This window comes from Tenrec ecaudatus, chromosome 9 (genome assembly GCF_050624435.1).
Source record: "Tenrec ecaudatus isolate mTenEca1 chromosome 9, mTenEca1.hap1, whole genome shotgun sequence".
Taxonomy (NCBI): domain Eukaryota; kingdom Metazoa; phylum Chordata; class Mammalia; order Afrosoricida; family Tenrecidae; genus Tenrec; species Tenrec ecaudatus.
In genome coordinates this window covers 53,099,772-53,116,839 of record NC_134538.1, presented here as the reverse complement: position 1 = coordinate 53,116,839, position 17,068 = coordinate 53,099,772, and positions in this window count along the sequence as shown.

Genomic DNA, 17,068 nt, shown 5'->3' with positions numbered 1-17,068 from the left:
AATAAATTCACTTTCTATATGCAAAAACAAACAAACTCCTAACATCAAAAAGTCCAGCTCCAGATGGTTCCCGTGGGGAATTGTACCAGATGTTTAGGGAAGATTTAATATCATTTGTGTAAACTCTTCCACAATATGCAAATTGACAACATACCATCAAACTCATTTTATGAAGCAACTATAACTCTGGTACCCAAACCAGGTAAAGACATAATCAAAGTTGAAAATTACAGACCAATATCTCTCATGAATATAGATATCAAGATCTTCAATAAAATCCTAGTCAACAGAATTCAACAAAGCATAAAAAAATACATTATGTTCAAGTGGGATTCATATCAAATACTCAAGGAAGGTTTAATATTAGAAAAACAATCACTGTAATTCATCAAATAAATAAAATAAAGGAGATTACATGAGTATATTGATCAATGCAGAAAAGGTATTCGATAAAATTCAACATCCATTCCTGATAAAAACATTCAATAAAATACATATAGAAGGGAAATTTCTTCACATAATAAAAGGCGTAGAAGTGAAACCAATAGCCTACAACTCATTTAATAGAGAGAAATTGAAATAATTTCCTCTTCACACAGGAATTATACAAAGTTGCCCTTTATCACCACTTCTAATTAACATGATGCTGGAAGTTTTAGCTAGAGCCACAAGATGTCAAAAGCTATTAAACATACCTACATGGGCACAGAAGAAATAAAAATCTCTTAATTTGCATACAACAAAATCCTACATATAGAAAACGCCAAAGATTCTATTAAAAAGATGCTCTAATTGAAAATTTTTGGCAAAATAGATTATAAGATTAACATATGGAAATCCATTGGATTCTTGTAATCTTAAGGATAATGTTACAAAAAAAGATACCAAAAGAACAATTCCATTTATAATAACTCCACTAAAGGTGAAATATTTAGGATTAACCTTCCAGAGGAACAACGGACACATACAAAGAAAATTGCAAAACACTCCTTCAAAACTGTAAGGCAAACAAAAGTTACCATGCTTCTGGATAGGCAGACTAAACATTGTGAAATGTAAAGATTACCAAAAATACTTTACAAATTCAATGCAATTCCAATCCAAATCTCACCACAATTCTTCAAAGAAATGGAAAAACTAATCATCAACTTTTTATGGAAAGGAAAGAAAACCAGGATAAATAAACACAATTGAAAAATTAAAACAAAAGTAGGAAGCCTTTCACTCCCAGACTTTGAAACCTGCTACATAGTCATGGTAATCAAAACAGCCTGGGACTAGTACAATGATAAATATGAAGACCAATAGATTAGAATTGAGAATACAGAAATACAGCCAAGTACCTATAGACACCTGATTTTTTTAATAAAGGACTAAAACACATTAAATGGATAAGAGATAGCCTTTCAACAAATGGTGCTGGGAAAACTGGCTCTTCATCTGCAAAGAATGAAATAGGACCCATACCTCACACCATGTATAAAAAAAACTCAATGTGGATCAAAGACCTAAATATACACAACTGAACCCATAGTAACATCATGCCAAATGGAGAAAAGATTGAAGTTGTCAAAGATTTCATCTTGTTTGGATCCACAATCAATGCCCATGAAAGCAGCAATCAAGAGATCAAATGATGTGTTGCACTGGGAGAATCTGCCCCACAAGACCTCTTTAAAATGACGAAAAGTTAGGCTTGAGAATTAAGGTGTGCTGACCCACACCATGGCGCATTCAATCCCCTCCGATGCATGTAAAGTTCGAGATTGAATAAGGAAGACTGAAGAAGAATCGATGCATCTAATTGCGGTGCTGGCAAAGAATATTGGAAGTACCATGGACTGCCAAAAGAACAAACAAATCTGTCTTGGGAGCAGTACTGCCAGAATGCTCCTTAAAAGCAAGGGTTGTAGTGAATGAAGGGGGAAGTGCAGAGTGGAGACCCGAGGCCCAAATGTCGACCACTGGAGATCCCCTCATAGAGGAGTTTAGGAGAGGAGATGGGTCAGTCAGGGTGTGATGTAGTACCGATGAAGAACACAGCTTTCCCCCAGATCCTGGATGCTTCCTCCCCCAACTACCATGATCCGAATTCTGCCTTGCAGGACTGGATAGGGTAGAGGTTGTACACTGGTGCATATGGGAGCTGGAGGCACAGGGAATCCAGGGTGGACGATACCTTCAGGACCAGGGGTATGAGGGGCGATGCTGGGAGAGTGGAGGGTGAGTGGGCTGGAAAGGGGGAACTGATTACAAGGATCCATATGTGACCTCCTCCCTGGGAGATGGACGGTAGAGAAGGGGGGAAGGGAGACTCCGGATAGGGCAAGATATGACAAAATAACAATCTATAAATTATCAAGGGCTCATGAGGGAGGGGGGAGGGGGAAACAGGGAGGGAGGGGAAAAAAAGAGGACATGATACAGAGGGCTTGGGTGGAGGGCAAATGGTTTGAGAGTGTTAGGGCAGGGAATGTGCGGATGTGCTTTATACAATTGATGTATGTATAATGTATATGTGTGGATTGTGATAATAGTTGTTTGAGCCCCTAATAAAATATTAAAAAAGAAAAAAAAAGAAAATGATTAGGGAAAAGAATGTACAGATGTGCATTATACAATTGATGTATGTATATGTATGAATTGTGATAAGAGTTGTATGAGTCCCTAATAAAATGGTTTTTTTTAAAAAAACAAAAACAAGGGTTGTGAGACTTTGTCTCAAGTACTTTGGACATACTATCAGGAGAGACCATTCTCTGGAGAAGGACATCAAGCTTGGTAAAATAGAAGGTCTGTTGAAAAGAGGAAGGCCCTTGATAAGATGGATTGACACAGTGGCTTCCACAATGGGTTCAAGGATAAAGAAATTTGTGAGGATGGAGCAGGACCAGGCAGTGTGTGCTTCTGTTGTGCATCCGGTGGCTTTGAATAGGAACCATTCAATGGCACCTAACACTAACATGGCTCAGGGAAGGAAATTTAATTACCCTGTCAAATTGTTCCTTTTTGTTTTCTTGTCTTTAAACCCAGGCTCACCGAAGAATAATACACTACTTTATTTGTATCTATAAAATATTTTGTGCATTTTTTACAATAGGATTGCACCATATTTCAGAGATTAAATATGGCATGGTTGCCTGAACACTGTGACCTTGTAAAAACTCTAGTATCCTGTTCAAACTAAAATTATATTCTTATGTAAATATCAAAGAAGACCTAAATATAAATCATACAATTACTAAAAGCATCAATGAAAAAATAGGGACAAATTTAAGGAACCAAAAACAAAGCATAAACACCTGATCGAAGGTAATGATAAAACATCCACACTATAGAAGACAAAAAAACCCAGGATCTATTAAAAATACATTTATAATGGAAGAAGCACGCCAGTCTGTGTGACCACAAGGAGTAGAAGAGCCTAAGTATCAGCCATCAAAAAACAAAAATTCATATCATTGTGTGCTCACCTCCCCGATACAATCACTGAAGACAGATGGGTGCATACGCAAATGTGGTGAAGAAAGCTGATGGTGTTGGCTATCAAAAGATACAGCATCTGGGATCTTAAAGGCTTGAAGGTAAACAAGCGGCCATCTAGCTCAGAAGCAACAAAGCCCACATAGAAAAAGCACACCAGCCTGTGTGATCACCAGGTGTTGAAGGGATCAGGTATCAGGCACCATCAGAACAAAAAATCATATCAGTTTGAATGAGAGGGAGTGCGGAGTGGGGACCCAAACCCCATCTGTAGGCAATTGGACATCCCATTATGGAAGGGTCAGGGGGAGGAGACAAGCCAGTCAGCGTTCAGTGTAGCAAAGATGAAACATACAACTTTCCTCTAGTTCCTAAATGCTTTCCCCCACCAGTATCATGATCCCAATTCGACCTTACAAATCTTGCTAGACCTGAGGATGTACACTGATACAGCTAAGAACTGGAAATACAGGGAATCCAGGACAGATGATCCCTTCAGGACCAATGGTGAGAGTGGTGATACTGGGAGGGTGGAGGGAAGGTTGGGTAGAAAGGGGGAACCGATTACAAGGATCTACATATAACCCCCTCCCTGGGGGACAGATAACAGAAATGTGGGTGAAGGGAGATGTCGGACAGTGTAAAATATGACAAAATAATAATAATTTATAAATTATCAAGAGTTCATAAGGGAGGAGGAAGCAGGGAGGGAGTGGGGAAAATGAGGAGCTGATATCAAGGTCTCAAGTAGAAAGAAAATGTTTTGAGAATGATGAGGGCAACAAATGTACAAATGTGCTTGATATAATGGATGGATGTATGGATTGTGATAAGAGTTGTATGAGCCCCCAATAAAATGATATTTTTAATTTAAAAAAACACATTTATATGCATCAAAAGCTTTCACCAAAAGAGAACTAACAGATTGGGGGGAAATTTAGTAATAAGATAACAGGAAAAGGGCTAATCTCCAAAATATATAGACAACAATATATTAAAAATACAAATAACTAAATCCAAAAATGCACATAGAACATGAGTAGATAATTTATCAAAGAGGATATCTATTCAGCCAAAATCCATATGAAGAAATGTTCATGATCATTAGAAATAAGAGAAATAAAAATTAAAAGAAAAATAAGATATCACCTCACACTGACCCTTTTAGCAAAATTCAATAAAACAGAAAATAGCGAGTGGTGGAGAGAATGCAGAAAGATAGAGACACCTTTACATTGCAGGTTGGACTATAGAAATCAGTATGACTCTTCCTTCCACAAAGCACAATGACGTACCTTCTGATCCAGCAGTCTCCCTGCTGGACACACACCCTGAAGAAATAAAGACTATAACACAAACAGACATATGCACACCTATGTTTATTGCAGCAATTTCCATAGTAGCAAAAAGTCTGGAAACAACCCCAATTATAGAAGAATGGATAGACAAGCTCTGGAACATTCATGCTATGGAATATTATGCATCAATAAAAAAACAATGATAACTCTCTTAAACTCCGCAAGACATGGAGCTAGTGAGAGAACATAATGATTCGTAAACTCAGTCTTGCAAAAATAAACATTTAATAAAACACCGTTGTTATAAATAAAAGCAAAGAGAAAGGAACATGGTTTATACACCAATAGACAAGAGTTTCATGACTGTCAGGGGGCCAGGGATGGGGTCAGGAACAGGGAGAGGGTTGGGGCAGGGGACAGTTTATTGATGAGGGAAGAGAGGAGGAATGAGGGAGGGTGAAAAAGAACCACATATATGAAAGGTTTAACTGGATACTGTTGTTGGTTTCAGTACTTGAAATGGCCTGTGTACGTATATATATCTCTTTTTAAAGACAAAACGGCGGCAGGAACCCCTCCAGATTCCTATCCCTCAATCCTAAATAGTGGTCTGAGCGGCTTAAAACACCAAGAGGAAAGGTACAATTAAAATGAACTTGGAGTCTGTAATGACAAACAAATCCCTGTCAAACAAACAAAGCAAATTGTAGCAGTCCACTTCTGGGAAACCCCATGGGGTAGTACACTTTGTCCTATGAGGGGCAGTCTACTTTGTCCTATGAGGGGCAGTCTACTTTGTCCTGTGAGGGGCAGTCTACTTTGTCCTGTGAGGGGCAGTCTACTTTGTCCTATGAGGGGCAGTCTACTTTGTCCTATGAGGGGCAGTCTACTTTGTCCTATGAGGGGCAGTCTACTTTGTCCTGTGAGGGGCAGTCTACTTTGTCCTGTGAGGGGCAGTCTACTTTGTCCTGTGAGGGGCAGTCTACTTTGTCCTGTGAGGGGCAGTCTACTTTGTCCTGTGAGGGGCAGTCTACTTTGTCCTGTGAGGGTGATAGGGATTGGAATTGACTTGGGGGGTTGGACCAAGGGAAGTATCTTGAGACCGGCTCATATGTTCCTTTGCTAAGTCCCCATCATTTTATACGCACCTATTTCCTGGAATAAGATAGTCCAGTCTCCTCTTGTGCCTTTATTCACCTAACCCTGAAGTTTGTCAAATAAGGGAAGTTAGACCAATGGAAACAGAACAACCAAAATAGAAATAATAAGATTGTTGACACATTGTAAAAAGTGTAACCATTTGCACTGGGCAATTTGTATAAAAATTGTTCATAGGAAATCTAACTTGGTAGGAAAATGTATCCACTGGTTAGAAGTAAACTAGAGTTAAAACCCCCTTTTATGCTAAACAAAGGGGACATATGTACAGCCCCCTCTTGGGGGGTTGCATATGCATAACCTCTCTTGGGTGCTCGCTCCCATCAGCTGACAACTGAGTGTGAGGAGCCTCCTGCCAAGTTCCAGCTGTTCATGACAACTGTTGTGCCAATGAAAGCCCCACCGAGAGGCTGTCGTTCCAGTTGCTTTTGGAACAGGTTTGCCTTTTCAAGTGCCCCTTAGGTCATTTGTGGCCTCTGTGGACACAGCCAACAGCCCATCTGCCCTGTCTTCTCATCTCAACCAGAAAATCCCAGTGTTCTGAACTTCTACTTCACCTCTACATCCTAGGGATTCTGCTTCTGCCTCCCCAGGACTTTCCAGAAGAGTCTTTTGGCTCAGAATCAACCCCTGACTGGTTACTCCTTCTGCAGTTCTGCCCAATTATGGCAAAGCTCTCAAACAGGCTGGGCATTGCCCAAGTCTGCTTTTTGAGCACAAAGTAAGGTCATGCACTTGAAGGACAGTGGGTTCTGAGGGACATCATTAGACTTTAAGCAAATCTTTACCTGAAGAAAGATACAAATGTGGAAAGAGAGGAGGTTCATAACAACCCTATGTGATTGGAGTAGCATTAGAGAGATCAGTATGAACTCATGGTTTCATTGCAAACATATAAATGCCCACTCATATGCAACTCATGCACACTGGTAGGTACAGGTATATGTACTCACTAGCACACTTATGATTCCTATCCTATGTACTGAGAAGACCTAGATGCAGTAATACTCCAAAGAAATGAATATACTTGGCACTCAGTTCTTGGTTTCTAAATGCCATTATCTACTAAAAGAAATCCGAGTTTCTCAAAAAAAAAAAAAAAAACGCATTACAAACTTGCTCTCCTGAAGAACACACCTGCCTGTGTGATCACGAGGTGCAGAAGGGATCAGTTATCAGGCATCAAAGAACAAAAAATCATATCATCGGGTGCACACCTCCATGATACGATCGCTGAGGACAAACGGGTGCATAAGCAAATGTGGCGAAGGAAGCTGATGGTGCCCGGCTATCAAAAGATATAGCATCTGGGGTCTTAAAGGCTTGAAGGTAAACAAGTAGCCATCTAGCTCAGAAGCTACAAAGCCCACATGGAAGAAGCACATCAGCCTTTGCAATCACGAGGTGTCGAAGGGAGGAGGTATAAGGCATCATCAGAACAAAAAAATCTTACCATAGTGAATGAAGGGGGAAGTGCAGAGTGGAGACCCAAAGCCCCTTTGTCGGCCACTGGAGATCCCCTTGAAGAGGGGTGTAGGGGAGGAGATGAGTCAGTCAGGGTGCACTGTAGCACCAATGAAGAATACGGCTTTCCTCCAGTTCTTAAATGCCTCCTCCCCGCCCTCCCCCACTACCATGATCCGAATTCTACCTTGCAAGTCTGGATAGAGCAGAGGATGTACACTGGTGCAGATACGAGCTGGAGGCACAGGGAATCCAGGGTGGATGATCCCTTCAGGACCAGGGGTGTGAGGGGTGATACTGGGAGGGTAGAGAGAGGGTGGGTTGGAAAGTGGGAAACAATTTCAAGGATCTACATGTGACCTCCTCCTTGGGGGACGGACAGCGGAAAAGTAGGTGAAGGGAGACGTCGGACAGGGCAAGATATGACAAAATAATAACTTATAAATTATCAAGGGCTAATGAGGGAGGGAGAGCGGGGAGGGAGGAGCAAAAAAGAGGACCTGATGCCAAGGGCTTAAGTGTAGAGCAAATGCTTTGAAAATGATGAGGGCAATGATTGTACAGATGTGCTTTACACAATTGGTGTATGTATGGATTGTGATAAGAGTTGTATGAGCCCCTAATGAAATGTTCAAAAAAAACCAACTTGCTCTCCTTTGCACAAGTCCTGAAAATGTAACTGGAGGGTGTATATCAGCCAGTTTGACATGGGCCCAAATGTGTCAACCCAAAATGCATTTGGAATGAGTGGCCCCTGACTCTGGGACGTTTGGTTCAAAGAACAACTAGGGTGACACACCACTTTACTTTGTGTAGATAGCTTGGTGTCTTCCCTTCAGCCCAGTTTCCATCAGATGGGAAATGAGTCGAAAAGATAAGGAAAGACACCCCGGCTCTGAGCAGCTCTTCCTGCAGGAGAATTGTAGAAAAAGCTCTTGTGCAGTTTCCACGTCTGATTTGATAACAAATACTTCCCAACACTCCTCCAGCCTGTGAAAGGCTTGTTTCTGGTGTGTCTGCCAGGATCTTCCCACCAAGGCTCCCCAATCCCTCTCCTGCTCACTAAGATTCTTGCCGCCTTCTCGTCTTCCTCTTCTTGTACAGGACAAGGGGTGAGTCCTGCACCACCATCAGCATTTTGCTCCTTGTGGGGAGTTGAGATATCTAGAAACAGGTCTTCAGATTGTGATCGAAAATCGACAAGTACCTGAACTGAATGAAATAAGTCAGCGAGTAAAGTATCTAGAATAAGCAAATATATAGAAACTAAAGTTTATTAGTTGTTATCTCACCACGCTCACTGCCATCAAATCGATGCCAACCCATAGCAACCCTATGGGACAGGGTAGAATGGCCCCTGTAGGTTTCCAAGACTGTAACTCTTTATGGAAGTAGAAACCCTCTTCTTTCTCCAAAGGAGAGGATGGTGGCTTCAAACTGCTGACCTTGTGGTTAGCAGCCCAACTAGTAACCACAACGCAACCAGGGCGCCTTAATGGTCATCTAGAACAGGCAAATGTATGGAGACTAAACTATATTAATGGACACCAAAAGTGGGTGAGTGGAAAGAGGAAGCCATTGCTTGAGGGGCACACAGTTTCCATTAAAGTTGATGGAACATTTTGGAAATTGATAATGATGGTTGCGCAACATGATGAAAATAACTAATGTCACTGAATTGTCCATGGGAAAAAAACCTGGTGAAGTGGCAAGATTTTTATCCAATACCTCCAAATCAGCCCCAACTTATATCCACCCTTTAGGACAGAACTAGAACTAGTCCCATGGCGTTTCCAGAGTTTGTACCAGTGACAGCAGACTGCCAGATCTTTCTCCTACAAAGCAGTAAGTGGATGCAAGCTGCCAACCTTTTAGTTAGCAATACTTTGTCTACTCTGCCACTAGGGTTCATTTTGTTATAAATAGACTCTCCACAATTTTAAAGACTAAAATACATTTTACAATTTAAAAAGTATGGAGTCATTAAAAAAAACGTATGGAGTCATTATGTAAACTCGAAACTCACTGCCATCAAACTGATTCCAACTCATGCTGACCCTATAGAACAGGGTAGAACTGCCCCTGTGGGTTTCCGAGACTGTAACTCTTTATGGGTGTGGAAATCTTCATCTATCTCTGCACAGCAGCTGGTTATTTCAAACTGCTGACCTTGTGTTTGCAGGCCAATGCAGAACCCACAGCACCACCTAGTCTCCTATAAGTTGCTACCACAAAAAGAAAAGAAAATGGTGAGTTGTTATATGCTCACCATATTTTTTTTCATTAAAGAGTACCTTCAACTCAAACTGGGTGGCATTCTATAAACAACCAATCTACACCCTTCAATTTCATCGTTGATGCAAATGACAGAGAAAGGAGAGGAATGTCACGTGACAACTAAGTACAGTGGAGTTTTCATAATTAGAACAAGTGGAAAAATCTGAATAAAGTTCGTGGATTGTATAATAACATTGAATCTTTATTAATGCTTTGATTCTCAAAATTATATTCTTGCTAAGAAAGGAAATAGTTTTGCTTAAGAAATCTACACTTGAGTATTTGAGGATAAAAGGCATTACATCTGCAAAATATTCTCAAATGATTCAGGTGGGGGAAAAGAAGGAGAGAGAACAATAAACCAAATGTAGTCAAATATTAGCACTTGAGCACTCTGGGTAAAAAATACAATTCTTGAAACTGTAAGTGCCCTGTAAAATCCAAACACATTCTGATTCTTCTGACCTGATTCCTTTGAATAGCAGCTCGGCCCTGCTTGGGCTGACTGGCCATCTGAGGGCACCACCCTCCGGACCTGGCACTCTCCCTCATTAATCTTCTTCCCAGCCCTGGCAAAGCCTGCTCCCATCTGCTGCCCTCAGCTAAGCCTCCAAGCTGCTCCAAGTTGCTGGAGAAGCCTTTAAAGTGTGAGGGGATTGCTGCTAGACTTCTACTTGAGTCTAGGCCAGGACTCTGGGGCTGCTTGGCAGTGGGCTCCCAACCCCAGGCCACACAGGACCTAGAGACCAACCTCCTCCTTTGCATTTGGCTGTACTCTTGAACCCTAGAGCCGACAGAAATCTGTTGGCAGGAGCTGCCTCTAATTCACTTCACTCCATCCGGAGTCTGGTTTCTTCTCTCCGTGGTCTCAGAAGAACAAAGGCGCACCTTGTTTTCCAGCAGCTGACGTCTCAGCTGTGTACTTATTTCCTGAGCCTACTCAATGCGCCTTACCTAATGACTGCTCCTCTATATTGACTTCTCCATTCCTCTTTCTTCCCAGCTTCTTCACCTCAACCCCAGAATCCAGCCCTGGCCTCACTTCATCCTGTTTCTCTCTGTCCTTCACTCAGGGCAACTTCAAGCCCATGCAACCCCTCAGGCATACCTGTAGGCTGGGCAACGTCCTCCTCCTCCCTCCCAGCAAAGAGGCTCTTGAATTCCAGTCTCTGCTTCATCTCTTAAGAGCAGTGTCCCATCCAGGGTGGATGATATCTTCAGGACCAAGGGTGTGAGGGGCGATGTTGGGAGAGTGGAGGGTGAGTGGGTTGGAAAGGGGGAACTGATTACAAGGACCTCCTCCCTGGGAGACCTCCTCCCTGGGACCTCCTCCCTGGGAGATGGATGGCAGAGAAGGGGGGGAAGGGAGACTCCGGATAGGGCAAGATATGACAAAATATAACAATGTATAAATTACCAAGGGCACATGAGGGAGGGGGGAGCGGGGAGGGAGGGGGAAATAAAAGAGGACCTGATGTAAGGGACGTAAGTGGAGAGCAAATGCTTTGAGAATGATTGGGGCAGGGAATGTACGGATGTGCTTTATATAATTGATGTATGTATATGTATGGATTGTGATAAGAGTTGTATGAGTCCCTAATAAAATGTAAAAAAAAGAAAAAAAAGAGCAGTGTCTCAAAGAACTCTGGTGAATACTGATACAGGCAAACTATGAGCACAACTTCCTCAGAGCCTAATATCAAATTGATCTGTCATTTGATGGCTCCCAAACCTCCATCTGCACTACAGGCTGTGGACGCCACACCTCGAGAACCATTTGGAATCCACCCACCCACCCCCAAACCCGGAGCACTCAGCCAGTACTTCAAATTTCACAGGCCAATAATTTGACCCTGTTCATTAGTGTTGGATTGGCTAGAAAATCGTCTAACATGTGCTTAAAATAAAATGAACCATACTAATTGCCATTGAGTTGGTTTCAACTCATGGCAATCCCAAGATGCCTCTGGGTGGTTAAAAACCACCAACCTTTTGGTTAGCTGTCAACTTTTTAACATGATGCCAAAGAATTTGGGGGAAAGAATGTGATATTGCAAAATTATGTAAATGCAGCTTATCCTGACTTGCTCTGTTTTACTGTGGACTACATGTCCATCATTTAAAGTGTCTGGGTCCTAATTCAATGGTCAATAGCATCTTCAACAAAAGACCTCTTCCTGTATAGTCTCTTTCTGTTAAAGTCACCTCCGTCTCCTAGTCACTCGAAGCACGTACTCCAAACTGAACTTTGTTCATAAGCATACTGCCACCAAATGCCCCTTTCCTCACTGGCTCTGTGGCATGGCCATTGCCTCTTGACTGAGGTTTGTCCTGGATCTCACTCCAGTCACCCGTATTATCTTCTGTCATGGGCAGTTCCTCAAATCACAGAGCTGACTGCTTCACAGTTGTTTCTACAACTGCCAAGGGCCCCTTGGCTTTTCAATCAGCTCCAACCTGTCAAGCTATGATTCAAAGCCCTCCCCTGCAGCCCTCAGCTAGCTGCTTCCAATTCCACTTTCCCTGCTCCCTACTCATATACCCAGGGCTCCAGACAAATTAGCTCTCATGCCATCTGGAAACATATGCTCCCTTAGCCCAAAATAACCTCCACCCCCACCTCCACCTGTTGTGGTACATCCTTTATCCAAAAAATAATACTGGGCAATAGACTAGTCACTTGAGGAAAATTGTTCAGATTCTTTGTTCCACTGAAATCTATTTCAGATACATGAAATATAAAAATGGAATAAACCCCAAATCAAGCTCTCTACTGTCGAGTTGACTCTCACTGACAATGACCTGCCAGGACGGAGGAGAGGTGCTTCACAGGGTTTTGAAACTATAGATCTCTCTACAGGGAGCCCTGGTGGTGTAGTGGGCTTTACATTGAGTTGCTAGCTGCAAGGTCAGCAGTTCCAACCCACCAGAAACTCTGCAGGGAACAGATGAGGCTTCCTAACCCTGCAAACAGCCCATCTCAGAAACTCACAGGGGCAGTTCGCCTGTGCCATAGGCTTACTATGCATTGGAATAGGCTTGATGGCAGTGAGTGAGTAAATCTCTACAGAAGCAGACTGCAGCAGCTAGTGGGTTTAAACCAACGACCTTTTGGTAAGCACGCCAGTGCTTAACCCACTGCACCACCATGGTCCCTAAAATATTAGAGAATCACATATTTTTAATCAAACCATAAATGTTTTTTTAAAATGTGTGTTTGCAAATCTCTGAAAGGGAAAAAGCCTAAATTTAAAACAAAATTATAAAGAAAATAAGCAGATCTGACTTCATAAAATAATTATACAATTGGTTATATTATAAGTGAACATAACCAAAATTATCTGAAAAGCCGTGACTTTGAGGAAGACCACAGCCCAGCCAAAAGGTTTATATATATTTATGTGTATTATTTATTTATAAAATAACAATAGGACATCTATAGAAAAGCAGGAAAAGAAATCAAAATAGATGATTTATTAAAGATAAGATTTGTTATCATTGTTGTTAGAACCAATTTATGGCGACACCATGTATAACCAAATGAAATATCGCCTCATCCTTCATCATCTTCACAATCATCGGTATGCTCAAATACATTGTTGCAAACTGTGTGTGTTGTGAGAGTCGCCCTGCCTAAGGCGCTCAGTTTCCATCACTACACAACCGCTTGGGGTGGTCAGTAGGGCGACGTGACGGAACCCTGTCCGCCCTGGATGAGCCTGTTGGTAATTGAGTATTGGTAGTACAATTCCCATCATCCTGATTGTTGTTGCTAAATTCTGTCAAGTCATTTCTGACTCACATTTACCCTGTGTTAAGCTGGGTTCACTGAAGACGCAAACCAGTAGTGTTTAAGAAATCCATAATATAACAAGAACGTGACTACATGGCTCCTGGGGTTAGTTAGATATAAACAAATACCTCACAATACTTATTGCACTTAATCTGATGTGTTATTTTCAAACATTTGATTCAATATTGTTAATACGGCTTTTGCCGGCTTTTGAGGAAGTTGGGATAACCCATGTGTGAACCATTTACCCCTAGATGCTTTGGGTTGCTTTTTTTTACACCTTTCACCCCAACCACACACATAAAAAAGTACCTAAATGCCGTTTTGAATTCGAATAGTCCAGAACGCCCAAGAGATCATTTAGCTCTGAGCATGATGCCCTATTGAAGAATTCAATCTGTTTACAGGAATAAACTCCAAAAAAGAAAAACCAGACTAGTCATTTGGGTTCAGGGCAGATCATATAGTCATTTAATCTGGTCTCCAAAGCAATGTTATGTTAACCCACTTATCACTCCCTTAGTTGTACATCTTAAAAACTGGTTCCTCAGAGGAGGCCTTACGTCGGCTAAGATCAGTTTTACATCTGGGGGAGAATGGGAAAAGGCCAAATAGATCCTGCAATATGGTATTGTCTCAGGGTTACCCTAATTTTATAGATTCCCACAATGGTGTCCAGTGAATTTTTTGGGATGAGTATATTGGAATTTTGGGTGTGCGTATATCAAGGGTAGGTCTCTCTCTCTCTCTCTCTCTCTCTCTCTCTCTCTCTCTCTCTCTCTCTCTCTCTCTCTCTCTCTCTCTCTCTCTCTCAGTCTCCACTCCCTCTGGCAAGGTGCTTTCACTTCTATTTGTGGGTAAACTAGGGAAGGGCAACCTGTCTTGTAGAAAATCTTTAACATTACTAGTATGGAACCCCATTTTTAAAATTCCATCTCATGATTTCTGATCATTGACTAAGGATGTAGACAGTCTTGACCTACTGCAGAGTGCCTTAGAAAGTAGATTACCTTCACCTACATCCAGACAGCCCAGGGAGGGGCAGTCTCTCTTTGAGACTCACCTAGGTGCATCGTTGATGGAGCTCATTTACCCTCGTTGTTGTTAGGTGCCATCAGGCCAGTTACAATTCACAGCCCCTCTTTAGGAAGAGGAAGAAACACTGCCCAGTCCTGTACCACTCTCCAAATTGTTCCTATGCCTGAACCCTTTGTTGCAGCCACAGTGTCAATTCATCTTGTCGAACAAAGGTCTTCCTCTTGTTGCCTACCTCATCACTTTACTAAGCATGATGTCTTTGTCCAAGGGCTGGTCTCTTCTGACAATATGCCTTAAGAATGTAAAATGAAGTGTTGCCGTCCTTGCCTCTAAAGAGCACTCTGGCTTTACTTCTTCCAATACAGGTCAGCTGGACCTTTTAGTAGTCCATGGTGCTATCAATATCCTTCTCCAGCACCACAATTCAAATGCATGGATTCTTCTCCTATCTTCCTATTCAATGTCCAACTGTCACATGCATATGAAGCAATAGAAAATACTATGGCTTGGGACAGGTGCACCTTAGTCCTCAAAGTAACATCCTTGCTTTTTCAGTACTCTAAAGGTCTTATGCAGATTTACCTAATGCAATACGTCTTTTGATCTCTTTGACTGCTGTTTCCATGAGCATTGATTGGGGATCCAAACAAGACAAAATCCTTGAAGTCAACCTTTTCTCCACTTATCATGATGCTACCTATTGCTCCAGTTGTGAAGATTTGGGTCTTCTTGACATTGAGTTGTAATGCTCCTTGATCTTCATCAGCAAGTGCTTCAAGTACAGATTACAATTCTCCTGTCCACCCAGGGATGGGTAGTCTCACCTTCAGGGACTTGCCTGAGCAGACTCTTAGTACTGTACCAGGACTGCATGGTTCTGACTCATACTTTGACCATGGTTGTTGGTGGTGGTGGTGGTGGTGGTGTGTGGTGTGTGTGTGTGTGTGTGTGTGTGTGTGTGTGTGTGTATAGGTGGGAAGAGGTGTCAGAATCAATCCTGTAAACTTTTCTATTATGCAATCGTGTATATATCCCAGTCATGGTTCTTTCTTACTTCTGTAGTCCGATGATGAACTGACCTTCCATCAATCATGATGTGGTGACTTTTTCCCTATGTTCTATGATTAGCAGCCTGGCCAGAAACACTTTGAACACTGTTATGACCTCATTCCTTTCATCTGGGTGATTTATCTTGTTGTTGACCTGCTTCAGACTTATAAAAGCAAATACCTTCCATTGAGTCTATTCCAATTCAAAGCAGCCACCTATAGGATTTCTGAGACTATTAAAATTTTATGGGAATAGTCTCATTTATCTCACGTGGAGTACCTGGGCGTGGGGTGGGGCCTTTGAACCACTTGTCTTGAGCTATGCAGCCCAAAGCCTAACCCATAGCACTGCCAAGGTTCCTTAAACTAAATGGAGGAGTTTCATAATATAGATTTCATTTCCTCCCGAGAACATTTCAGCATAGTTGGCAGGACCCTAAGTGTTCTTTCGTAGAAGAAGCTCCAGGGGTTGAGTACCAGAGCAGGGGTCAAAGAGGACGTGTGTTACTCCATACCCCATGGTACTCACATGGTAGCCTTGGCTTTTAATGTGACGTAGGTGCTTTTCCTTTCCTTTCTTTTTAACCAAAATTGTAGGGCTTTCTAGCACTCATATTAAATCTTACTATGTGACTTCTCTTCTGAAAACCGTCCAAGCTTTCTCTCTGTTTTCCAGCAAAGGTTATCTCTAGACAAAGGTAGAAATGCCTTTAAAGATCTCAAAGGATCTGAGGACAATAGTAGGTAGATCTGTAAGAAACTAAAGTCCCTTGTATATGATCGAGACAGTGTTTTAGCACCAATGGGAATGTTTGGTTCTATATAACCATTTACAACTTTCAACTAGAATGTTATCATTGATATCACACACAAGTAAAATTTTGCTTAAGATCATCCAACACTGGTTGCAGCAGTACATTATCAGGAAACTTCCAGATTCAGAAGAGGACGTGGAACAAGGGAGATAATTGCTGATGCCAGATGGACTTTGGCTCAAAGCAGAGAAGACCAGAAAGATATTTACTTGTGTTTCATTGACTATGCAAAGGTATTCAATTGTGTGGACCATGATAGACTGTGCATAATCTAGAGAAGAATGGGAATTCCAGAACACTTCATTGTGCTCATGAGGAACTTGTACATGGATCAAGAGGCAGTTGGGTGAATGGAACCTGGGAATACTACATAGTTGAAAGGTGTGTGTCAGGGCTGTGTCCTTCTACCATACTTGTTTAATCCATATGCTGAGAAAATTATCAGAAAAGCTAGATTACATGATGAGTGTGGCATCAGGATTGGAGGAAGGCTTATTAATAACCTGTGGTATGCAGATGACACAACCTTCCTTGCTGAAAGTGAGGACTTGAAGCACTTGCTGCTGAAGATCAAGGACTGCAGTCTTCAGTATGGATTACAAGTCAATCAATGTCAGGAAGACCAAAATCTTCACCACTGGACCAATAGGTAACGTCATGCTAAATGGAGAAAAGGTTGAAGTTGTCTAGGAT